The sequence below is a fragment of the Marmota monax genome, unplaced genomic scaffold (genome assembly GCF_021218885.2).
Source record: "Marmota monax isolate L192 unplaced genomic scaffold, Marmota_monax_Labrador192_F-V1.1 WCK01_AAM20220418_F8-fsc00131, whole genome shotgun sequence".
Taxonomy (NCBI): domain Eukaryota; kingdom Metazoa; phylum Chordata; class Mammalia; order Rodentia; family Sciuridae; genus Marmota; species Marmota monax.
In genome coordinates, this window is record NW_026693141.1 from 3529707 (window position 1) to 3557299 (window position 27593).

The following is a 27593-nucleotide window of genomic DNA, read 5'->3' on the forward strand; positions in this document are numbered from 1 at the left end:
ACCTAAGGAATAGCGCTCCGAGAACCTCCCATGGGGCTCCTGGGATGTCTGCTGGCCGTGGTGGCTCAACAGTGTGCATCCCACAGAAGACGTCAGAGAAGGGGAGGAGGAGCAGAGAAGCCGGCAGGTGGCAGGAAGAAGGAAGGATCATGGCGAGAGGAAACCAAACATACCAGGAAAAAAAGTAGAAAAGCCTAAGTAAGTACAAGAAAACTTTTTTTGTCTCTCTATTTTTGGCCAAGTGAAAAAATAAAAAATAAAAACCAAGAGACTCAGACAGAGCCCGTGAAGGGAAGGAACCAACTGACAAACTGCAGAACTGTGAAATGCATGCTAATTACCTCACCCTTCCTCCTGCGCTGGGCTGCAACCAGAGCCCACAAGCCATTTGTACGTTGGCCTCATAATGATTTCATTTTACAGATTTCCTTCCACTTTTTTTTTCTTTTTCCTTTTTCTTACAAAGGCCATCACAATTCTATTCTGTTTTGGGAAGTAGGAACAGGATCTATCTTTAGGAAATTTAAATGCCAAAGAGCTCAGATAAGCATAATTGAGAAGCAAAGCCTAGTTGGTGTGATCGAGACAAATATTAAATCACAAATATTTGAAATTCTTCCCCTTTGTGCCCTGAGGAGAGAAGTGCCTTTGTTTGCTGAACTGGCTCCTAGAACTACAGAACTACGTGGCCTTTGTCCTGCTGTGGAGGACACTGGGCAGGGAGAGACACCAAAGGAAGGCAAAATATTAGTCAAGTGCCTACCATGTATCAGGCCTTCTGCTAGAAGCTAGGAGTGAACCCTCAGGAAACTAATGATCATTTTCTTTCTTTCTTTCTTCTTCTTTTTTTTTTTTACTTAATAAAGTTGTGGTAAAACACACAAAATGTACCTTGTTAACCATTTTTAAGCGTACAGTTCAAAAGTGTTAAGAATAATTCCCATGGTTGTGACATCTCCAGAAATCTCACATCTTGTAAAATTGAAACTGAACATGCATCCAACACAGTAAACCGCTCCCATTTCCCTTTCCACCCCCAGATCTCTACTTTCTGTTTCTATGGATTTAATTACTTGAGCTCCCTCATAGAAGTGGAGGCAGCCAGTTGTTTGTCTTTCTGTAACTGGCTTATTTCACTCAGCATCATATCCTCAAGGTTCGTCCACGTTGTAGCCTGTATCAAGAATTTCTCTTTCTTTCAAAGCTGAGCAGTATTACATCCTATGTGTAATAGACTTGGCCTGTCCATTCCTGACCGTGGATACTTGAGTTGCTTCCACCTCTTGGCTATTGTAAATGAGGCTGCTATGAGAACTGTCTTAGTCAGCTTTTTTTTGCTGCTGTGACTAAAAGACCCCACCAGAACAATCGTAGAGGAGGGAAAGTTTATTTGGGGGCTCACGGTTTCAGAGGCCTCAGTTCATAGACAGCTGGCTCCATTCCTCAGGGCTCAGGGTGAGGCTGAACATCATGGCGGAAGGGTGTGGCAGAGGGAAGCAGCTCACGTGATGATCAGAAAGCAGAGAGAGACTCCACTCACCGGATACAAAATATATATCCCATAGCCATGTTCCCAATGAACCACTTCCTCCAGCCACCTGCCTCCAGTTACCACTCAGTTAATCCCATCAGGGATCAATTCACCGATTGGGTTAAAATCATTTCTCCTCTAAACCTTTTGGTATTGTCCCACACATGATCTTTTGAGGGACACCTTGCATCCAAACTACAATAAACACAACACTCTTTAAAGAAGCTTATTCCATCATATTTGTTTACCCATCCTTTGGCCCAACTGAAGTTTTAGCTGCACAGGGACCTGTTATTTATCCTGGTATGCCCACCTCCCGTACAGTGTGAGCACATAGTAGGAACTCAAAAATATTTGTTCAACAAAATATTTTTACACTTCTTAGTCTCCAGTATTGCAGCTGGCTGCTTTACATATTTTAATAAATAAGTTTTGCAATTTTAATGAATGTTATTTTGATTATATTTACATAGTAAGCTAGTTTATATAAGGAGATAAGTATTAAAAAAAATCCAAATCTCAATCAAAATCCACTCTAGACGAAATGCCATTGACAATTCCTTCCCACTCACCTTGCTTAAAACCAACTCTTATTCCTGTCTTTCTTCCCCTTTCTTTCCCTCAAGTCATGGCACTGTTAGATCCTGAGGGCATTCATTAGGGGTCCCTCAGACAATGGAAAGCCAGGCATGGCTTTGGAGTTTGGTTTACTCAGCTCAAAATCTTTCCCTGGGGTTATTTTGGATGAGGCACAGGATCAACAACACCCAGCTCCATCTCTGGAGGAACTCACAGAATTATGGCTCTCTCTGCTTATTCCTGATTACGACTAAGTAAGAGACATTGGTTTTCTCAGGTACAGAAAATAGTGTTTATTTCCATTCCCGGTTAGCCAGATGATAAACAGAAATACAACTATAGTGTTTACAAAGCATAAGGAAGTTGTGAAAATTCTGTATTTTATTTGATGATTAAAAATGTATTGAAAGGACTGGAGTTGTGGTTCAGTGGTAGAGCGCTCACCTAGCTCTTGCGAGGCCCTGGGTTCAATCCTCAGCACCACATAAAAATAAATAAGTAAATAAATAAAAGGTATGTGTCCAACTACAATTAAAAAATAAAAATATATTTTTTAAATGTATTGAAAATAGTATTGTATTTGATGATAACTACTGTGTTAAGTATCAGCAGTTGGCAGGAGCTAGTTCTGTGCCCCTTTAAAAAATACATGTTGGAATCATGATTTCTAGTCAAGGTAGGATTTTTGTACCTAAGCCTTTGATGTTCATGCTCATCTCTACACACAAAGCAATGGTTATCGTATTGGTCTGTTTTACATTACCCTAACAAGATCCCAGAGGCTGGGTAACCTCATTAAGAAAAGAGGTTTATGTAGTTCACAGTTCTAGAGGTTCAAGAGCCTGCACGTGGTGATAATCTTTTTGCTAGCAGAGTCCTAAAGTGGCACAGGACATTATGTGGCAAGAGACAAAGAGTACGCGCATGCATGCATGTGTGTGTGTGTGGTGTGTACATGTCCTCTGGTCTCTGTCCCTCTTCTTATAAAGTCACCAATATTCAAATGAGGGATCCACCCTGATGACCTTATCCAATCCTGACCACCTCCCAAATCCCCACCTCTAAACAACAGTCAGATTTTTCACCCTCCAGATACCTCAAAACGGGGATTAAATTTCAACAGGGAATGCTGGTCACGTTCAAAGCAACAGTGATTAAAATATGACAGGAAAAATTAAAAGGCACAGTTGGCCCAATGTATAAACTTTTCCATGGATTAGAAACTCAAAGCCGTGAATGGAGCAGGAGATGGGGTTACTGGGTCCCAAATCTGAAAGGTGGCCCAGGATGCCAGCATGGGCTTCTGAGGGGCCAGGGAGATTAGAAGTGACTGCCCAGGGTGAGAAGGGTAGGTGGTAAGCCACGTCCAGTGCCCGAAACCACAGGCCACACTGAGCCCCCACCCCATACACACAGACCACCCGTAAGGAGGCTGGAATAGCTGCCTGCTGCCTGGTGATGGGCCTCCCACCAGGGAATAATGAGGCCAGGAGAAAGTGCACGTGACAGGCAACTGGACCAAGCAACCACAGGCCTCCCTGATGGCCTCTATTCCTTTACTGCAAGATTGAGCAGGAAAAGAAACTCTTCTTATTGTATAATATAATTGTCTATGAAGAAACTCAAACAGGCTCCACAGGAGTGGAAAAGAAGAATTGTCTCTTTAGAATTAAAAGACAATTTGGCAAGGTTGATGGGTATAAGATCAATTACAAAATTCAGTCTCTCTCTCTCTCTCTCTCTCTCTCTCACACACACACACACACACACACACACACACGTTGTTATTGTCGTGTTTGGGATTGAAACTAGAGATGCTCTACCACTGATCTATATCCACAGTAACTCCCCCCCACCACCTTTTTTTTAAATTTTGAGGCAGGGTCTCACTAAGTTGCCTTCAAATTTGCAATTCTCCTGCCTTAGTCTCCCCGATAGCTGGGATTACAGGTATGCACCACTATGCCAAAATGTATAATACTTAATAGCAAACAAAAGCTACAAGGCTTAATAGAAATAGCATTGTGGCTAGGTATAAATATTTAAAATCATATAGATTTTTATGTATAAATAAAATGTAGATTTTATATATAAAATATTTTTATAGAAAGCACTAAAGAAGATTTGAATAAGTGGAGACACATACCATATCCGTGAATTGGAACATTCATTATTGTGAGATGTCAGTTCTCCCAAAGTTAACATTTACTTTTAAGGCAAACTCGGTTTTTAAATTCCTGCCCTGATTGGGAGCATGGAACCATGATTACAAAATTCAAGTGGGAAGTAAGGGGTCAAAAATCTTATTGTAGTTGAGGATGCATTTGCTGGACATAACAGAATATACAACATAAAGTGGTTAAGCAATAAGAGGTTTGTTAATTCAGATCACAGGAGATTCCAGTTTGGGTTAATTCAGCCACACAATGCCATTGTCGGGACCTGTGATCTTTTCATCTTTTTGTTAAGCCATTCTCAGTGTGTGGGTGTGTGGCTTGTGCCCCCAGGGTGGCAAGATGGCTGCCATAGTATCAGGCATCACATCTTCCTCCAACTTTTATTCAAAGAAAGGAATGGTAACTCTTTTTTCTTTTATACCTTTTTAAGAGGAAAAATGTTCCCATGCCTTTCCATCCTCAGTGTAGCACAATTCCGTATACTTAGTTCTCACTGGCAGGAGATGTAGCACATCCCAAGCCCAAAGCAATTCTGATAGAAGAGAATTGCCCTCATGATGGGCTTCAAGTACACACTAAGGGATAGAATCCAGGGATATCTGAAGACAATGAGGTTCAGTTAGGAAGAAGAAAGAGGTAATAACTATTGTTCAGATAACAACCATAATAGTCAAGTCAATTTTGAAAAAGAATAATAAGTTAGCCTGTTTTTTTCCACTAAATATCAAAACTTCAAACTGGAGATGGCATAACAAACCAGGAGTGAAAGGTTAACTATTCAATAAATATGCATTGGAATAATTACACATGCATTTACTATTGCACACCACAGCAAGCTTAAGTTGGTTTAAAGGCCTAAAGGTGAACAGTAAAATATTATTTCTAGGAAAAATATAAAATATTATCTTTATTGAGGCTATTGTAAATGGGGTATTAAAGGTGTCAAAAGCATGCATTGGAAAAAAGATAGCCTCTTAAACAAATGGTGCTGGGAAAACTGGAAATCCATATGCAACAAAATGAAACTAAACCCCTATCTCTCACCATGCACAAAACTCAACTCAAAGTGGATCAAGGACCTAGGAATTAAACCAGAGACCCTGCGTCTAATAGAAGAAAAAGTAGGCCCTAATCGCCATCATATTAGATTAGGCCCCTACTTCCTTAACAAGACTCCTACAGAACAAGAATTAAAATCAAGAATTAATAAATGGGATGGATGTGAACTAAAAAGCTGCTTCTCAGCAAAAGAAACCTTAGATAGTGAGATGAACAGAGAACCTACAGCTTGGGAGCAAATTTAACATCAGATAGAGCACTAATCTCTAGGGTATATAAAGAACTCAAAAAGCTAAACTCAAAAAACAAAACAAAACAAAAAAACAACCCAATCAATAAATGGGCCAAGGACCTGAACAGACACTTCTCAGAAGATGATGTACAATCAATCAACAAATATATGAAAAAATGTTCATCATCTCTAGCAATTAGAGAAATGCAAATCAAAACTACTATTTCATCTCACTCCTGTCAGAATGGCAGCTATCAAGAATACAAACAACAATAAGTGCTGGTGAGGATGTGGGGGAAAAGGCACATTCATACACTGCTGGTGGGACTGAAAAATGGTGCAGCCAATCTGGAAACAGAATGGAGAGTCTGTTTGGAGTCTAGGAATGGAAACACCATTTGACCCAGCTATACCCATAAGACTTTAAAACAGCATACTACAGGGACACAGCCACATCAATGTTTACAGCAGCACAATTCACAATAGCTAAACTGTGGAACCAACCTAATTGCCCTTCAGTAGATGAATGAATAAAGAAAATGTGGCAAATATACACAATGGAATATTACTCAGCAATTAAAGAGAATAAAATCATGGCACTTGCAGGTAAATGGTATGAATAAATCTAAATGGATGAAGTTGGAGAATCTAATGCTAAGTGAAGTAAGCCAATGACAAAAACCAAATGCCAAATGTTTTCTCTGACATAAGGAGGCTGATTCACAGTGGGGTTGGGACGGGGAGCATGGGAAGATTAGACAAAGTGTAGATAGAGCAAAGGGGAAGGAGAGGGAGGGAGGGGGTAAGGGGGTAAAAAAAGATGGTGGAATGAGATAGACATCACTACCCTAAGTATATGTATGAAAAATACACGAATGGTATGAATATACTTTGTATAGAAGCAGAGAGATGAAAAACTGTGCTCTACATATGTAATATGAATTGTAATGCATTCTGCGATCATATATAACAAATTAGAATAAAATTTTTTTTAAAATTGTCTTTATACCTTTAGGATAGGGAAGAAATTAAATGAAGCACAGAAGTATAAGCATAAAAGAAAGTATTGGTGCATATTACGACTTTAAAATAAAAGACATCAGCTGGGTGCAGTAGCACCCTCATGTAGTCCCAGTGACTCAGGAAGCTGAGGCAGGAGGATCATGAGTTCAAAGCCAGCCTAAGCAACTTACTGAAGCCCTAAGCAACTCGTTGAGACCCTGTCTCTAAATAAAATATAAAAAAGGACTGGAGATATGGCTCAGTGGATAAGCAACCTGGGGTTCAATCCCCAGTAGGGAAACAGAAAAAGAAAAGAACATCGTCAACAAAGTGAAAAGCTTAGCCCAAGAGTTTTTTTCAGACATAAAACCATCAAAGTATTGGTATTCAAAAATTATTAAGAACTGCTATAAAGGAATAATAATGAAAAAAACTAGAAAGAAAATCACATAAGGATATGAATAGGCAAATCTTATAAGAGAATCCCTAATGACCAATAGAGAGTCAAGGACATGTTCCATACCACTAGCAATTAAGGCAAAACAAAATAAAATAATAGAAAGTTACTGTTTTCATTTCCATAAATTAGCAAAAATTTCAAACTCTGAGAATACCCGGAGTTAACAAGATATAGAGAAACAGAACTCTTGGAAGGCAAAAATGACAAAATATATTAAAATACATCCTAAAACCCAGTAGTTTCTTTCTTTCTTACAATGACTAGATTAGTGTCCTCCACCAAGGGTGACTGCCCTGAGGGAACATTTGGCAACCTTTGAAGACATTTTCAATTGTCACACTGGGGGCAGGGAGAAGTGGCGTGACTCATATCTAGTGGGTAGAGGTGAGAGATCAGCATCCTATCCCACAAGAAAGAATTACACAGTCCAAAATGTCAATAAGGTAAGGGTGAGAAGCTCTGGCCTAGAAAAATCCTCACATAATGTGCTCCAGGAAACTGGTATTTAAATGTTAATGGGAGCATTAGTTGTTATGGCAAACAACAAACTAAAAATAACCTTAAAGCAAGAGAATGGATACAGAATGTGTGTATATTCAAACAAAGGAATAATATTCAACAGTTTTAAGTAATGAGTTAATACTTCAGGTTGCAGTATGAATAAATCTAAAAAGTAATGATGCATTTTAAAATGGCAGCTGAGCACCATGGCTCAACTCAAACCTGTGACACAGTAGATCAGAAAGTTGAGGTAGGAGGATCACAAGTTCAAGGCCAACCTGGGCAACTTAGTGAGACCCTACCTCAAAATAAAAAAAATTTTTAAAGGGTCGGGAATACAGCTCAGTGGCACAGCACTTGTGTAGCATACTTGAGGCCCTAAATTCAATCCCCAGTAACACACACACACACACACACACACACACAAGCAGAATGTTATGTACAACATAATACATTTTACTTTATAAACACAAAGCAATATTACATATTGTTTATGTAACATTGTTTCATATACATATAATATAAAAGTATATATATATATTGTTTATATATATATAAGTCTAAAAGCATGAATGAGAATAATTTATAGTAACTTCAAAATAGTGGTTACTTTTGGAAAAAAAGGGAAGGAAAAAAATTGAGAAATGAATGAAACCAGGGGTCAGTCAGAGGCTTCAACAGTACTGTTAAGACTTCTTATATGCAAACTGTAAAGCAATATAAATCAAATGTTAAGATTTGTTAAGGTGGTATTTTATACATTGATGTTTTTAAAACCATTTTTCTATATTTTTCTATTTGAAATTGTACTTTTCTGCTTGAAATTATTTTACAATGGAAATAGGTTCAAACATTTAAGAGCTGCCATTTGCAAACATGATAATTCCTTCTGTCTCGGGAGCATGGAGTTGGTGGAGGAAGCTAGTGCTTCTGGAAGAAATGTATGCCACTCCAAAGGAAGTTAGAGAAGGGAAGATTTACCCCAGGGTAAAGAAGTCTCTATGCAGACCCTCTCCCAGGGATTCTTGGCAGGAAGAGAACAGCTTTCCCAAGGCAGCAGTGATCGGTAGGCTGAACCTCTGTCCATGGTCCTATCCTGTGTCTCTAGCCCTAGAGCAATTCAGAGGGAGGTTCCAATTTGCATGGAAGGAAAGCACTGAAGGGCTACAGATCTGGCTGAGAAGCTGAGAGAAGAGGAAATGTGTACACAGCCGGTCTTGAGACTTTGCAAAGAAGCTCCTACTGTTTGCCACGGATGGCTGTTCTTGTAATGAACGAACCGCTCCCCACAGTGAAGGGAGCTCTGCCCGTATTGAGGCTTGGTGAAAATGACACTGTCATCTCCCTAGCTTTTCACATTTTTAATGAAAGCCTTTCTCATCCCAATGCTTTTCATCATTTCTTTCCAATACTCCTATAAAATCAGTCAATATTCTCCTCCGCTTTTAAAGAAATGAGGAGAAGCTAGCAAGACCTCAAAGACGACATCTTTCTATTAACCAATATTTTGACCCAAACCACTGGGGATAAGTAAATGGTGAAAGTAAATCAACTGAGAAAGATGTTTTATGGGCCTCCTGGAATAATTGCCCATCTTTTAAAAAGAAACAACATTTCTTGGGATCCCAGGAGGTGTCTGGCACTACACAAAGTGATATGAGCATGAGAGTGCAGAACATAATGTTTGGGAACATAATGTTCCTTGGGGACTTAAAAATTAATGCAGATCCAAGACTTCAAAAAAATACCAGAGTTGTTTGTAATAAATTAGGAGAAGACAAAGTGAAAGGTGTAGGGGCAAAAACCCCCAAGCACCGTGATAAACCAGGGAACACGAAAGCAGAATATGATGAGCCAATCAACCTCAGGAGAACACAGACTCACAGTATGGGCAGAATACAAGGTACTTATCCTGCAGAGCCAATTTTGAAGATTCAGTTACTCGTCCACACAAAATCAATAGCTGTGTCTGATTGGGTACTGGCAAAAACAACAAACAAACAGACAACAACAAAATACATACATCTATATATTTATAAATATATATATATTTTTTTTCTGTAGATAAAGTCCAAGCCATCCAGCACACAGATAAAGTGTCTGGGGGGCGGGGGAATACATGGATTGGCAAACTTTTAATATATAAAACTATAGATCCAGCAGTGGGTGAGAGCTCTAATGGAAAGAAGTGCAATTGGTTTTGTAGATGCTGATTTTTACCAGCAACCAGAGCTGTGCTAAAAGCTCAATTTAGCCTATTTTAGGCTCCCTAGTAAGTTTTTCAAGGAGGGAATATAGCAATACATGAGCACTATAATATATAGATACAAAACTGTCTTAATGGAAATATGTACTCTAGTTTAGGGCAATATTGCCCTGCCCAGATGATGGAAGTTACTTGGAAATGTAGGGACCCATTTGGTCTTCAGACTTTCTCTACCACACAGCTTGGCCATTCTCTTGAGGAGTTTGTTTTGTTTTGTTTTGCTTTGTTTTTGTTTGTTTGTTTGTTTTGTTTTTGGTCCCAGGGATTGAACCTAGGGGTGCTCTACTCCTGAGCTATATCCCCAGCCATTTTTTATTTTTTTATTTTGAGACAGCATCTCACCAAGTCGCTGAGACTGACCTCAAACTTGCAATCCTCCTGCCTCAACCTCCCAAATCTCTGGGATTATAGGTGTGCATCACCATACCTGGCTGTACATCCTGTTTTAACAACTTCAATCTTGTTAACCTAACAAATGGGGGGAGTCAGTCTTATATATTGATGGTCAGATTCTAATTTGGGCTTCCTCATAGCCACTGCAAGTTTTTTCACATTTATATTTATCTTTTCATAGTTTTCTAGTCATATACTGTATGATTCTGTCTCTATATAGATTTAATAGGTCTAGAAAATTTTGTTCCACTGGTAAGAGAAGGGAAATATTATGCAGCAACTTCCACAAGAAGATCTAATGGGCATCTCCAACTCAACACAGTCAAATGAGAACCCTTGATTCTTTTCTTGAACCATCTCATATCAAATAACAACAAGAGGCTTAAACAAAATTTAATTTCTGTTTTTCATAAACAAGGTCTCTGGTGTAGGTTCAGCTAACTCCACCATATTATCCTGGATTCAGGTGATTTTTTTTCTCCTTTACCATCCTTAGCATATGGGTTTTTAATCTTCAGACCTTTAGTCTTAAAGTCAGAAGATATCTACCATAGCTCCACCTTTATTATGAGGGTGTTCCAGACAGACATATCTATGCCCAGAGGCTTTCACTGAGATTTCATTAGCCAGAAATAAGGCTCCCTTAGCTGCAAAGGAAATGGGAAAATTGAGTATCTAGCAAAAGGGAATGGGACTATTATGACTGAATTATACCAATCATGATTCATCACTTGGGGCTGGACATATTGTCATTCTAAACAAAGGCAGGGCTCTGTTAGAGGCAAGAAAGGAACAGTGAGTGGGGAGGTAATTAAGAGGGTCAGCCACTCTTCTTATTCCTATGTCACCTGCCTCACCAATGGCATCACCATCCACCTGGTACCTGAGCTGACAGTAGAGGCAATAGATTTGAGTCCTTCCATTTTCTTATATCTCACATACAAACCCGCAGAGAGTCCTGTGGACTCCACCTTCTGCACCTGCCCCAGACACCAGCTTCACTGCTACTGTCCTAGATCAAACCACCATTTTCACCTATATGACAATTGCTTCCTAAAGACTTCCCGACTCAACTTCTTCTCTTGCTCTCTACAATTCTATGCCCAAACAGAAAATCACTTCCTTGTTTACAACCTCCCAATGGCTTCCCATCTGTCCAAAGTTGAAATTCCTTATCCTAGCCTGTCATGCCTAAATGGTCTAGACTCTGTCCACCTCTCCAACTTCATCTTGTGCCACTTTTCCATTTGCCAATGAGTTCCAGCCGCCTGGGTCCTCTTTCTCAAACTCATATTTCTTAATATCTTGGAGACTTCTGAGCCATCTGTCCTCTCTACCTAGACTGCTGTTCTTTCCTATCTTTTCATGATGGGTTCCTCTCTGTCAGTGAGATCATGGTTTAATGTCATTTTTCAGACAGGGGTTCCCAAATCATGCAGTCTAAAATGACACCGGGTCATCCATCGATTCACTCTTTTTTTATTTCTCCATATCGCTATCACTGTCTAATTTTCACAGTATTTACCTCTTCATGTATCATGTTATGAGACCTGTGTATTTGTGTATTATCTAACTTCCCCACTAGGACGAAGCTTCATGCAAGCAGGGACCTCATCTGTTGTGTTCATTGCTGGAAGTTCTCATCCAATATTTCTGAATGAATGAAGACATGAAAGGAAAGACTTTTAAGTGGAAAACTTTGTGAATCAAAATAACATCTGCAACATGTTATCAGGATCCTTAGAGTTATCCTTTATAGAGTAAAATCACTCAGTTAAAAAATCTCAAATATGTTTTGCTTTAAGACGTCACAATTAATAAGCAACATTAACTCCTGCCCTACGTCTTTCTTCCTTGTGTCCTCATTTCCAAAGCCAAACAAACCACGTGTCCCCTGAACCAAATTGCTCTTTCTGAATGTCTTCTCCACTGACTTCTTTCTCTTTGCTTAATAACATGATTGCATTGTCTCACCATTTTCTGAAGGTTTGGGAGACTTTGAAAAGAAACATTTGGGGAATGTTTTGCTCCTTTCCATTTTTGGCCCAGGATTTCAAGGAAGGGAAAACCCAAATGTACTTGAAAGAGGAGAGAGAGATTTAGTTAGCCTCTGAAATGTCTTGCCTTTCTCTTACATTTTCATATTTCTATCTATGACTTTCCAAAGGCTAAATTCATCTCTACTCCCTTGATCAAAATACTAGATTTTTTTTTATTAGGTTGTCCTCCAGGTATAATGATAAAGTCAGAGAAATGAATATGCCATCTTCCTTCATCTCTCTTTCTAGGATCCTCTCAGTTTTTTCCAGACTTTCCCAATCCCAAGATGACCCTGTGTAGGCCCAGGTTTCTGGATCAATGATCAGCTGGGACCAAGAACTCAGCCCGAATTCAAGACCTCCAGCACACCTGCAGGCCATGACTCATTGGGATTGTACAACAAAAAGTTTGGGAAGTTCATTCAGATCCACACTAGGTAGCTGCTAGTGATGCTTATCCAGCACATTCCCAAATCTCCCCGTTGGGAAAAAAATAGATTCTCAAATGCTATTCACAAATCAATCTCGCCCTCTCCCTTTCCCCTCCCTTCCTCTGTCTCCTGATCTTTGAACTTCTGGAATTGCCTATAGAAAATAATAAGAGAGGGGCTGGGGTTGTGGTTCAGCAGTAGAGCACTCACCTAGCACATGCGAGGCTCTGGGTTCGATCCTCAGCACCACATAAAAATAAATAAAGGTATTGTGTTCAACTACAACTAAAAAATAAATATTAAAAAAAAGAAAATAATAAGAGAATCCCCATCTTCAACTGTCTTTAGTGAATATACTAAAAATAAGACTATGGGGTTGGGGACGAAGCTTAGTTGGTAGAGTGCTTGCCTAACATGGACAAGGCCATGGGTTCAATCCCTGGCACCTCAAAAAGAAAAGACTAAATTATTCCTCCTCTGTATTCAGTGAAACTTTAGCCACTGTCCCTTCTTACCTATCAACACTGCTCCCCTACCATGCACAGTGTCCAGTTCTAATCCTAGACATTAATTTTCAGATAGGCCTCTGAAACACGATGTCCCAAACCAGCCTTGGATTTTGACCATGCATCAGTGAAAAATATGGGGATATGCATCCCCCAAAACACATGTATTAAAAACAAACCATACATATACGTTTAGAAACAAAACAATAAGAGGAATAAAGGGAAAATTAAGTTATTGAACTCAGTTCTGTTGGGAGTCTGTCTCCAGATTTTGTCTCAGATTAACTGGGTGACTATTTCCTTACGGCAGACGAAATTCTAAAGATGGCAGCCCCAAATTCCCATCCCCTGGTTATTCAGTTAGACTGTCATTGGGGTACAAGCTGGGGAGGGTTTTAAGTCCCAGGTGAGTTTAAAATATGGAGATTACCCAGTGGGCCTGGCCCAATCCAATGAATCCTTTAGAAGAATAGTTTTCTAGAGGAAGATGAAACGATTTCAATTGTGAGAAAGTCTCCAGCGTGACTGCTGGCTGTGAGAATGGAGAAAACCAAGTGAGAAGGAATATGTGAGTTCTTCCCCAGAACCTCTAGATGAGAGTCCAGCCCAATTCATCTCTTGATTTCTACCCTATGGTATCCTAAGCAGAGATCCCAGCCAAGCCCACCTGGACTGCAGCAACCTATAAAACTATAGAACCTGCAGAAAAAGTGGGATACTGCTCTAATCCTTAAGGTTGTGATAATTTTTCCATTGTCATAGAAAACAAATACATCTCTTCAGTTTTCAGATCTCTAAATGAAGTTAATAATATCTGACTATGCCCAAGAAACACTCCAAACAAATTATGTTGTTTTAGGTTTAACAGAGTGTATTAAATTATTTCCAAATGCTGTGATTTTTATATTAATTACAATATTCAAGGGTCAATCAAGGACAATTAGACTCTTCAGTGCTGGTTACGTTTGTTTTGTTGGATTCATTGCAGTTGCAGGACAGAGCTAACTTTAGAAGCTACGTCATATGGGTTAGGGTGTGGAATTGTTCCTTCCGAGGGACCCGAATGAACCTGTAATCTTTTTAATTTGCAAAACATTGTGTTGCATTTTATCAGTGATCCACTGGATACTCCGTCTACATGTCAAATATAGGGATCTTTTTCTTTCCTAGTTAGATTTCCTTTTTTGAAGAACTTGACCTTCACCTTAAAAAAATCTTTTTAAATTTGGCAAGCTATTTCTACCTTGAGAAAATCCTGAGAGAAGAGGCATAAGAGGATCATACCTGTATTAATAAAATTGATTGGCCAGGTAAAAGAAAACCAGAAAGCAGGTCAAGAATGTTCTAGGCGCATAATCATTCCCTAAGTAAACGGAGATGTGAATGGTGCTGAACTTGTTAACCCGGATTTCTCCTCTTGAGAATGAGAGGTAACCATAGAGAACTCCCGTGAGCAGATCTAGTTTAAACAAAGTGATCTGGGAAAGAGCAAGAGGAAGGTAGCGGTTAAGGAAGCAGGAGGTTGTACTCCGAGGAAGAACATTCCAATTTAGGAAGTAGACTTTCTGTGAAGGACCAGAAGGGAGGGAAGTATACTTTGGTTGGTAAAAACTGCATGGCCATGAGCAAGTGGCTCAAATTTGTTGAGCCTCAGTTGCTTGTGAGTCTACAACAAGACAGTTTTGAATGTTCTGAGCACCAGGCCTGGGACATGGAAACCCCCATTAATGATGGCTGCATTAGTACCAGGTAATTTCATCCTCTTGTCCTTGCCCCAGAGTCCTGGATAATCGTCTTGGTTCTAACAGATACTAACGGCCCCTGCTGGCTAGACCTCTGTGTCATGTTCAAACCAAAAGACTCCAGACCAGTCAGTGGCTAGGCCAGACGTCTAAAGCAAACACACCCTGAAGGTGGGGAGACAGGGAGAGTGGATCTAGATATGGGAAGCCCGTTCTCCAGGGACAGGACTTCCTATGGCCCCAGTTGCAGGGTACTAAAGGAAAATATCCACAAATAAAAATCTCTGTCTAAAACAATCCAATTTTCTAGCCCAATCCATTGACAGTGACTTAGCCATCCAAGATCATATTTTTCCAACATGGTCCATTTTCTTGGCTTTCCTAAGTCATTAATTATGATCATGTTTTCCCAAATGTGGAAATTCCCCTTGCGCAGATGCAGCCGGTACTGGCCAACCCTCCTTTCCTGAGAAGTCTCCACAGCACAAAAATATTTTTGTTTTCCCGAATTGCCCACAGGGAAAATTTCCTCACTCGTTTTTTTTCCCCCCCTCCTCCCTTAAAGTCTTCTGGCAATTTCCAGGAATCTAAGCAAACCCAAATTACTTAGATCACTGGAGAGCCTTTTAGATGTTCTAACGTGACAAAAGAGAATCTGAACTTTAAATTTAACATTATTAAAACCAATTCTAAGAGTTCCATTTAATAAATGAAGTCAAGGCTACTGAAACCGGAATACCTCCCACTCTTGCCTAAGAATATGTTCCTAGGACTTGGAAGCTTATATTATAAACAGTGGTGGCCAAATTGATTAATATTGTGTGTGGATTAAACAGCGTTATATGAGACATACTTCAAATATAAGAAAGTCTTATACAAACGTAGACATTTTGCAGCCAAGTGGGTCTACAATACAGATGATTATTCAAATCGTAAAAGTTTGCTAGACAATTCATCCCAGTTACTTTATTCAGCTTCTGGATTTCCCAAGGTGCCCTGTGCAGGGCTGACAGCAGCAGAGACACTCCAGAGATATTTTGTTCCTTTCAGAACATTCATCAAGAGGCATTTTTGTGCCAGAAACTAAATTTAGGTGGTAGAGAAGGGGTGGTAGAGTGATGAATCAGACTGGGTCTCTGCCCTCAAAGTCTTTATAATCTAATAAAGAAGGCATGATATACACACTAACCACTGGTTCTCCATCAGGGGCACTCCCCTCCTTCCCCTGGGGACTTGGCAACGTCTGGAGACATTTCGGATTGTCAGACCTGGAAGTGGGGTCATTACTGGCATCTAATGGAAAGAGGCAAGGATCCTGCTAAAGCTCCTGGAATGCACAGAACAGCCCTCCGCAATAAAGAATTCTCTAGTCTTAAAGGTCAATTGTGCCAAGGTTGAGAAACCCTGACCCAGCTATGCTAGCTAGAACAAAGGACTTGTTGATCGATTGCTCTACTGATGGATTGGTGTTGGTCCACATGATAAATGACTTTCACCTTAAGACCCCAGTCATTTTGAATTTGTGCTTATATCCCATTATAACTTTAAAGTGTCTTTTGAATAAATGAGTACACTGAGACAGGTGCTGAATGAAGCATGAGATAAAATGTCACTAGGCAAAATGAATGATAATTTAGAGTGAATTGTTAACTTGAGGACAAAAATTTTTCTAGCATGATGTCAAGCATATAATAACTACAGAGTGAATATGAGCTAAACATATTCAGATAAATTAGCAGCATGAATTTACCTAAGGTTTAAAGAGGAATTTTATTAAAACAGTCTTCACAGTAGCCTTCTTCTCAGAAATACTTCTCTATAATAGACTCCTGGAATTGCATATTGTACTATGAGGTGATATAACTCTGTATTTTTATATCTTAGCATTCAAAATTTTCACTAATTCAAATTAGCCCTTTCCCTAAAGTACCTAATTCGTGAATGCTAATCAAATTTGAAATTTTAAACAGTAGCTGGGTATACTGGTGCACGAGGGCAATCACAGTGACTCAGGAGACAGAGACAGGAGGATTGCAAGGTCGAGGCCAGCCTCTGCAACTTAGCAAGACCCTGTTTCAAAATAAAAAAATAAAAATAAAAGGGGCTGGGGATGTGGCTCAGTGGCACAGCACTTCTTGGTTCAAAAAAAAAAAAAGGAAAGAAAAGAAAAGAAAAGAAGGACGGTTGAGTGTCACTCTCAGTTTGGGATCAATTAAAAAATGAAGTCATATCTTTAAATTAGAACATGTCAGTGGAAAAATATGATTTAATTTACTAAAATTAGTTAGGAATTTTTTTTTTCCAGGAAAAACCATCAAGTGGTCTAGTGTTTATGAGGTAAACAGGGCTATTATTGCACAGAAATCTGTACTTTTGATCAGGCCATTACCATCAATTGTGATATGTGGGTTACCCAGGAAGTAGTGGCTTTCTTCTTCCATCTATTTGGCCTGTATTTTTTCAATGTAAGTTGGTGAGTAAGACAGGACCTGGCATCTAATTTTTGTATTACCATTACTCAAGTGTAAGTAGGATGGGAGAAGTGCCGCACAAATTTTAAACAGAAATAATTGTAATAATCTGCCAAAAAGAATTTCTTTGTGAAATTCAGGGACGTTGATTCTAACTCAACATCCCTGAATTTCACAAAGATCATGGAGACCATGATGTTTCTGATTTTGCAACATAAAGAAGCGGAACTTCCTTTGAGTTTGAAAATTTCCTGTAATTTTTTTTTGCCCCAACATGAGTTTAATGAGGTATATTTAAAAGCAGGGGAGTGTATGTGGGGGGGGTTTACTCATTCCTTTTTATAAAGAAAAATTAAATAAACAAAAATTACTTCACCTCTTCAATAGAAAGAAACCGAGAGGGACCTCCTTAATAAGTAGATGAAGTTAATAAGAGACATATTTATTTAATTTTTTTTCAAGATTTGTTTTATATATATACATATATTTTAAAGATTTGTCATATATTTATTAATATATTCATTGTAGATGGACACAATACCTTTATTCTAGTTATTGTTTTTTATGTGGTGCTGAGGATTGAACCCAGTGCCTCACACAGGCTAGGCAAGCGCTCTACCACTAAGCCACAACCCCAGCCCCCAAATTAGAAAATCAAAGGAATAAAACTTGGGCTGGGGGTGAAGCTGTGTCAGAGCATTTGCTGCGTATGTGAGACTCTGGGTTCTACCCCCAGCACCCCTCCCACCCACAAATTTAGCTCATGGGAATGTTTAGCATGGCCATATAACAAGCTATCACTAGTATAAATAGACCTTGATGTGATGCATTAGGATATCCCCATTGTTGTCTGCATTTATTTACAATAACAAGAAGTCTCCTTTCTTCTTGGAGGGAGGTAGATTTGGCCAAAGAAAAAAAGAAAGAAAGAAAAAAAAACATTCTTAGGTAAATATTAAAATGGGGACTTTGGATTGAAGAGTGTGTGTTTTTGCCTTAATGATGGACATGAATTCATCATTTATTTATAATGATGGGCATGACTAGCTGGCAGAATCTCCTGTCCCAGGAATAATGTGATTTCCATAATCTTGGAACCCTGCTGAATTGAGCTCCTGTCACAGCCTTGCTGGTCACTGCTCGAACCTCGGTGAAGACCAAGGGTAAAATGACTGCCACCCGCCCTCTTCCTCAGATAGACCAAGGTGTTTACCACATGCCTCTCCATCTATCCACCTCTTCCCTACAGAAATCTACCGACCTGAGAACAAAACATATTGCCAATATGTGGAAGTATGAATCGGCACAAAATTGTACTAAAAGAATCATAAGAAGGTGGTTTTGCTTCAGTATTTGCTCCAAAGGGAAGAACAGTGGGAATGTGGCCAGCAGATGAGAAGTGTGTATTTCAAACTTAAATTGCTAGACAAAATTATTAGGTTTTCCTCTATTTCCTATTTCAGGGATGATGTTTAAAATACTTCATAACTGTCTGGGTGAGGTGGTGCGCTCCTGTAATCCCACCGGCTCAGAAGGCTGAGGGAGGAGGATCTCGAGTTCAGAGCCAGCCCCAACAATTTAAGCAAGAACCTAGCCAACTCAGTGAGACTCTGTCCCTGTCTCTAAATAAAATATGAAAAAGGGCTGGGGATGTGGCACAGTGATTAAGTGCCCCTGGGTTCAATCCCTGGTACCAAAAAAACCCAAAAAACTTAATAACTGTTATAGCATAGACAAGGACCAATCAAAATGTATGTCCAAGGAACCAGGATAGACTAAACAAACTAGAAGGCCCAACTAGCATGCACCAGCTGACTGGCAGCCCTGATTATTTTACAGGGTCTTGAAAGTCAGTATAAAGTTGATTTGTAAACTGAAATGAATTAGGGAAACATATCTTACTATAATATACTTTTGATGCAGCTGAATTGAAGATGGATATACAGAAGAAATTAAAGACATTTGTTGATTCTTATTGAATTCACATTCTCAGAATTTCTTATAGATTCAAAGTTCTAATTAATACCCTTCCTCTCAAAATTGTTCAGAGTAAATAGATAATTTTTAAATGCCAGGTTTTGTGTTTGTTTCAATTGGGCCATAAATAAGGCCATGTTCAATTGCCCAAATATAAGTTGCCTTTTAAAATTCTAAAGTATCCTTACTTCTATAACTGAGCTGATATACCCCTAACATTTATGGTGGTTATTTATTTATTTATTTATTTGGCAATGGATGTAGAGTGGTTTCTTGTCTTCTTTGCATTCTTTTGTACTTGAATTTTTTTACAATTCATTACAATAATAATCATTCAAAAACTCTCTCCTTTGTATTTACTTAGACAAAATTATAGTTCACAGTATTCTATCCTCTCTATTAATGAACTGATTTTCCAAATTCAACCCCACTTTAATCATTACAATCACTTTAAAAAAAAAAAGGTCTGATGACGTAGCCAGTGTCGAAAAGACAGGATATCCGGTGGCTTCCATAGGACCCCCTGTCTCTGAAAAAAAAAAATTGCTATTATTTTTCTTTGTGTTCTCATACCTAGTTGTTTCAGAATACTGCTGAACTCTCTAATTCTTCTGAAAGGAAAATCATAATATGTAAATTTAGGTAACTTGGAAACACACTGCTCAACTTAGTCTTTGTAAATGTTGGCATATCCTTGAAGGCAAGATTCCTGGATTAAATAATCTCAGAAATTTTCTTTTGTTGCACAGGCATCAAGGAGACAAAGGGGATGAATTAGAAAGAGATTTGAACAACACTCTGGTATTCAGGCTTATAAATAAATTATACAATTTTCCTTTTCTGGGTATTGTTCTCATGGTGTAATGGACACTCTGGACCAATAAAATCTGTGTCTTTCAGCCAAATGATTCAACCTCATTGCATTCCTCATGAATCCTAAGGGGTTATACTTCCTTGAGACTGGGTTCTGGATCAGTAATAGAAATTTGAAAAAAAAAAGCCAATTTTTTTTTAAGGATTAGGATTCATTTATTTATTTTCTTTTTGGCATTGTGGTTATAATGCTATTTGTGCTCTATCGACCCATCTATCAGGAGAAAAGTGGGGGCGAAAGTAGAACAGTTTTTCATCATTGGAAAATTTCAAAGTCAAGCTGGATGACTACCAGGTACTCTCTAGAAGAAACACATCCATGAAAAGGAAACTTGACTAAGGTGACCTCTCATGTTCATCTCTAAATTCTGTTTTGAAATTTACCCTCTTATCTTATGGTAGTGATGGATCATATTAGAAGAACAAGAGTCTCTTTTAGCTATCTTCCTTGTTTTGTCTAAAATCTGCAGCTTTGTGAGGGTATTAGCTCTGAGAATTAAACATAAAGAGAAGAGGGTGGGTGGGAAAATACTGCTAGGAGACTCGGAGCTGTCCAGCAGTCAAAGGAGCTGTATCCATGTAAATTTCAGCTAATGAGACATATTATGGCAGTTTGGAACAGGATTCAGCTAGGCTACTGCTAACCAGAGAGAGAGGCAGGTATACAGCAGTTTTCCCTCATCTCAGGTTTTGGCTACTCCAAATCAGCCTTGGTCCAAAAATATGAAATAAAAAACTCTAGAACTAAACAATTTATAAGTTTTAAATCACTTGCTGTTCTAAGTAGCATGATGAGATTTCATGCCATCTCGTTTCATCCCACCTGGGACATGAATCACCTCTTTGTCCAATGTATCTATGCTGTATATGCTACCTGCCTGTGAGTCACTTAGTAGTCATCTCAATCATCAGATTGACTGTTATGTGTCATGTGATTTTATTCAAGCAACCTTTATTTTACTTAATAGTGTCCCCAAAGCACAAGAGTAGTGGTACTAACAACTCAAATATGCCAACAACAGACCAAGGAAAGAGGTGAAAGTTTTGACTTAATAAGGAAAGGAAAAAAAAAACTATTCTGTGGTTGATGAGGTCTATGGTTCTATCTGAGAAAATCTGGACTAGTTTTGCTTCACACATCTAACTGCAAAAGTTATGGCCATGTGCTTGATAAGTGCTTAATTAAGATGGAAAAGGTATTAAATTATAGGGTTCAGTAATATCTATGGTTTCAGGCATCCATTGGGGTCTTGGAACATATCCCCTGATTTCAATGTGGTACTACCACATGAAAGTACTGTCCAATCCCATCCCAAGGTGATTTTTCTGACTTTATGTATGGCTTTTCATTTTAAATGGCATTGATGGACTTCTAAATTATGTAGAGAAAAAAAGAGATAGTAATATTGAACAGGGTAAGGATAAAGTAGAAGACAAAGGGAGAAAGGCAAAAATAGGACTATTACACTGTATAAGTGGTCTTTCAGCTTGTTAATTTCAAGCTACTGAGCAATGCATACACACTACATAAATGTGTTCTATTGGTAGCAAGGTTCAAGTCTATAGCAGCTTCAGTATTTATGTTTTAATCAGTAACACAATTATTTTTGTACACTTTTAAAAAAAGAAAGTCAAGTATAGTTTACAAAGGTTTCACAGAGAGCACAACCAAAATATTAAAAATAAATATGTTTGTCCTAAATAGGTTTTTTAGTCCTTTTCCCATTGCAAGAGGTAAGCTACATTCACTTTGATGCAAGCCCTCTTGACTTAGGTTTTGAAGAAAAATATAAAACTATTTAACCATGCTTGTATTCTTATTAAGTAACTTGATACTGAGCTGTATTTTCTTATATTTCTTTCTAAAAGGAAAAAAGCAATGTTTCCACAGATATCCTGGGTTTGAGAAGAGGAAGGGAATTACAGAAACACCTCGCCCAGCTTCCATGTGCTAGACAACTAAATGGTAACCTAATCTTACCAGTAAAACTGTTGAATGTGGAAGGGCTATGTGCTCCACAGTAATTTTTAATAAGTTTAGAAAGCAAAAATTTGGGGGGCTGGAGTTGTGGCTCAGCAGTAGAGCACTCACCTAGCACATGCGAGGCCCTGGGTTCAATCCTCAGCACTACATAAAAAGTAAACAAATAAAATAATTTTTAAAAAGTTAAAAAAAATTGTTTTAAATTTTTAAAAAGGCACAGATTTAAAAATTTTTTAAATTAATTTTAAAAAATTTAAATTTTGTATTTATTGCAGAAAATTTATAAAATATAAAAATAGACAAAGAAAATTTAAATTATTCTGGTGGAACTATTATAATATTCTGGCATATAGGCTCTCAAATACATATATGTTGGCCCCACGTGGTGGTACATGCCTGTATAATCCCAGCTACTCAGGAGGCTGAGGTAGAGGATTGCAAATTCCACCCCTGGGTTCAATCCCCATGTTATGGTTTGGATGTGAGGTATCCCCCAAAAGCTCATGTATGAGACAATGCAAGAAGGTTCAGAGAAGAAATGATTGGGTTACAAGAGCTTGAACCCAATCAGTAAATTAATCACCTGATGGGATTAATTGAGTGGTAACTGAAGGCAAGTGGGGTGTGGCTGGAGGAGGTGAGAATTTGGGGTGTCGTTTGTCGTTTGTATCTGGCAAGGGGAGACCTCTTTCTAGCTTCCTGATCATCACTTGAGCTGCTTCCCTCTGCCACACTGTTCTGCCTAGATGTTCTGCCCTCGCCCCCATCTCGAGCCTCAAGGAATGGAGCTGGCTGTCTAGCTGGCTGACTAAGACCTTTAAAACCATGAGCCCTCAAATAAACTTATTCCTCTACAGCTGTCCTGGTTGGGTCCCTTAGATACAGCAGCCAAACACCCCACCACAAAATAAATATGTAAATAATATGCCAAACATATATATGTGGTCACATACACATTTCACACTCAACATTTCTTTCAGATTAAGAAAGGGCAAGCCAGGCATGGTGGCACATGCTTGTATCAGCAGCTCAGGAGGCGGAGGCAGGAGGAGCCCATGTTCAAAGCCAGCCTCAACAACTTAGTAAGGAGGCCCTAATCAACCCAGTGAGACCCTGTGTCTAAATAAAAAATTAAAAAGGGCTGAGGATGTGGCTCATCAATTGTTGATGAGCCATCTTTCCCAAATTAGGGCTCATGGTCCAACTTTTTTTTTTTTAAGTTGTAGATGGACCCAATACCTTATTTTATTTATTTTTTATGTGGAGCTGAGGATTGAACCCAGTGCCTCACACATGCTAGGCTAGTGCTCTACCACTGAGCTACAACTCCAGCCCCCTGACATTTTTTTTATGCTGGGAATCAAACTCAGCATATTACCCATGTGGCTGTACCACTGAGCTACGTCCCCAATTCTGCCTACATATTTCAATCATCTTTTTAAATGTGTTTCCCCCACCCTTGGACCCAGGGTGGAAAATAAGTTGTAAATGGGGTGCCAGATCTAGCAGCAGGGTTGGAGACAATTCTTTATCTTTCTTTTTCTAAATTGAGGCTCAAGAATTTGTAAGGGAAATAAATTATTGCAAAACAGCTTTATTTTTGTGAGATAACATTGGAGGTCCCCAAGTTGGACAGCTGCAGTCAGTCACATGCTTAACAGAACAAAGAGTTCTACAAAGGAAGAAGTTAACTTTAGCTTTGAAAATCCTTTTATCCTCCATGATTTTGATGCCTTTAAATTTGTCACCTGAATGCGATATTAACATAATCGTCTGCATTTCAACTAATGAATGCACCTGCTTCTAAGACTTTATTTTAGCAGTTTTAATGAGCTCTTCAAAAGAGTTTGCCTGGACTTACTGCACTGCTAGAGAAATAGCAGCTGTAAGCAAGTAACAACACATTCAGTATTTGAATCAAGTTCTATGAAGTTGTTAAACTTGAGAAGGAGTATCCATCCATCTGTCTGTGATAAGGGAAATGAAGTTGAGATATAGCTGTGGCATTTGGAAAAAGCACTAGTGTAAGTGGGTCTGGCCAAAGGTTATTCCTTGTTAAACCATAATTTATGGATCTCAGGCAATTCATTTAGCCAAGTGCCAATTTTCTCATTGTTTTAGTCAATTTTTTATCACTGTAACCAAAAAACCTGACAAAAACAACTTAGAGGAGGAAAGTTTATTTTGGCTCATGGTCTCAGAGGTTCAGTCCATGGCTGGTGGACTCTGCAGTTCTGGGCCCAGGATGAGGCAGACCATCATGGTGGAAGGCCATGGTGGGTGGAAGCAGCTGGAGACATGGCAACAAGGAAGCAGAGAGCAAGATCCACTTACCAAGGACAAAATGTAAACCCAAAGGCATGTCCCCAATGACCTACCTCTTCTAGCGTACAGTTACAATCCAGTTAGTTAATCTATATGTGTAGATGAAGCCAATGACTAGATTAAAGCTCTCATCTGAACTTCCTTGCACTGTCTTACACAGGAGCTTCTGGGGGGACATCTCATATCTAAACCATAACACTCTTCTATATAAATAATGATGGTACCTGTTTATAAGTCTGTTGTAAGAATTACATACCTCGGGCTGGGATTGTGGCTCAAAGGTAGAGTGCTCGCCTAGCATGTTCAATCCTCAGCACCACATAAAAATAAAATAAAGATATTGTGTCCAACTACAACTAAAAAATAAATATATACATAAAAAATAATTACATGCCTCACCTGTTATAAACACTCAATGCTAAATTTTATTATAATTATTATGTTTATTGTTAAGAAGATGAGCCACATACTGCAGGAATCCACTTATCTGAACTATCCAGAATAGTTACATCCACAGAGAAGAAAGTATGTTGGTGGTTGCCAGAGAATAGGGGGAGAAGGAATTGGGAGGCAACCTCTTCATGGGATATAGGATTTCCTTTCAGGGGTGATGAAGTTGTTTTAGAACTAGATACAAATGGTGGGTCACACAATGTCATGAATATATTAAATGCCTGCGAACTGTTCACTTTAAAATGTTCCCTTTCATTTTGGAAATTCACCTCAAATCTATTTTAAAAAGTATTCCTTAAATATGGGGCATCAGGGGCCGGTACTGTAGCTCAGTGACAGATCACTTGCCTAGCACATGTGAGGTTTGATGTTTAGCACCATATAAAAATAAACAAAATGAAGGCTTGCTGTTCTTCTACAATTACAAAAAAGAATTTTTTTAAAAATATGTGCTTTAGGTGGATCAAACAAATTCTATTTGATTGGCTGTAGGTGAATGGTGAATAATTGCTCATGGAGACCTAGAAAAGATCATCTGATTTCTTTTACTCAAGTAATAAGCATGCCTGTTTCAATGCTGAATCATGCCTTGACCCTACAGTGAAGATTTCTGAAAGAGAAGATATCAACCAACCTCTTGACGCCCAAACCCCTAAAGCAATCCTGTATACTGTTTAGAATTTTTAAACATCATGTGGATGTTAGCATACTAGGATACTTATTTACTCTTAATCTATATTAATTCTTTTTATTATGTAATCAAATTCTTTCCATGCTTGTTACACTCTGACTTCAATCACATTTTCATGATTGTAATCTCCCTCCTCCTTTCCTTCCATCTGTTCCTCTGTGTACTTTTATTTGAAAAGTAAGGAGTAATAACCCATCCAGAACTCAATTGAATGGAAAATGAAAAATGGGACAAATGTTGCTTTAAAAATATACAAAACAGACACATTACAGATCAAGTGAAAGTAACATCCTGGAGGACAGATGCCATAGACTTTGATATATCTGTCTGTCTGTCTGTCTCATGTAGTAGTTCAAAGGTGGGATAGCTATTAAGGAAATGAAAAATTCTCCAATTCCCTTTTTATTTTATCCCCAAAATAGTAAAACAAATATTTTGGCTGGAATGAAGGTAATTTGTTCTCTGGGTGCTCTTTCCCTTCACATGATTCTGACTGGTTCAAGAATCTTCATCAACTTGATACAGGGGTTTCTTTGGAAAGGCACTGATTTCTAGAATCCCCCAAATGAAATCTTCTAGAATAGGCAGCCTTCTGATAATGGCATGTGTTCCCATATTCCAGAAGTTCTACTGTATCCAGAACGGCACGGTGCATCTCTCCAGGAGACATTCAGTTCTGCTCTGAGACCTCAGCTTCATAACCTGAGAAAATCACCCCAAAGGAGTTCACCTCCGGCACCCTCAGGCAGTGCTCTGCTACCACCATCACTGACCTCATACTGATGAGGACCTGTTGTCTATGGCCTTGCTATGCCCACACACACTGTGGTCCTCAGAAGGGAGGCCTCAGTGTCTCCTGGAAGGAAGCCAGTTAGAAACACAGACTCAGGCCCCACCCTAGACCTGGTGAATTGGAATCTGCATCTTCACAGGATTCGCAGGTGATTCCCATACACAATTAGATTTAGGAAGCAGTGGTCTAAGGGATCTACCTAAGATTGCTTTCTCCAGCAACTCACCATGTCCTGCTCCAAAGTTGTATCCATCACTTTCCACCTCCAGTCTCTATACAGATTTCTGTGTAGGGCTCCAGGGCAAATTATCTCTTATTTTGGATAAGTTCCCAACCAGTGGGTCTTGCAGGGATCTGCTTTTCTATGGTTTGGGTGGTCAAGTGCTTATATAGCGTAGACTCCCACTGGGCAAACTGAGCCCATTCCCCTCCAGGTCATCTTGCCCTCTTTATTGCCACAGCGCCAGAGTTACCATGTTCATAAATTATTGTTAAAGAAGGAAATTACCAAAAGAAAAAAAAAGTGTCTATAAACCTGCATAGTTTAGAGCTAAAGAATATGTTAAAATTTTCCATCGTGGAAATTTCCCAGCTACTGGGCTCTTTAGATTTTTTTTTTTTTTTTTTTTCAGAGCTGCAAGCAAAGAATGGAAATTTCCAAATGCAGCATCAAGGGCTGCTGTTCTGCTGACTGTCTTGCTCAGCCGGGGTCATCTGCTTCTCTAAGACATCAAGGAATGCCAAGGTAGGTCTGAGAGAACACATACACTTCCTCCGCAGGAAGGAGGGAATATCTTTGTGCTGCTACTGAGCCATGATGAGGGGAGGGAGGGGCAGGAGAGGGGACACGCCCTGCTCCCTCCAGCTGAACGTGAAGTTTGTTGATTGTTATCATCTATCAGCAGCTTATCCTACTTGACATTTTTCCAGTAGAAGCAGGCTGGCAGGATTCTTGTTTTTTTAAGAAATCCCTAATTGGGTGGGAGATCCAGAGGGAGAAAGGGAACCAACATTTGTTAGGGTACTCCACCAGGTAGTTGTGTCTATTTAACCTTTCTGTGACCTGCCCAAGATTAACTTCCGATTTTCTACAACCAAAATTTGAAGT

General features: G+C 39.0%; 1 protein-coding gene and 1 long non-coding RNA gene across 5 annotated transcripts in view; one reads left to right on the forward strand and one right to left on the reverse strand.

Moving 5' to 3' along the window:
- The window catches only part of Mkln1 (muskelin 1), a 327297-nt gene that overhangs the window by 236928 nt on the left and 62776 nt on the right, over positions 1 to 27593 (reverse strand). The window lies entirely within an intron of this gene.
- Positions 1 to 27593, forward strand: part of LOC124099823 (uncharacterized) — an 83074-nt gene that overhangs the window by 505 nt on the left and 54976 nt on the right. For all 3 annotated transcript variants that reach the window (XR_006854105.2, XR_009227869.1, XR_006854106.2), the window contains exons 2-3: positions 87 to 198; positions 27118 to 27230. This is a non-coding gene — a long non-coding RNA (uncharacterized LOC124099823). The remainder of the gene's footprint in view (positions 1 to 86; positions 199 to 27117; positions 27231 to 27593) is intronic.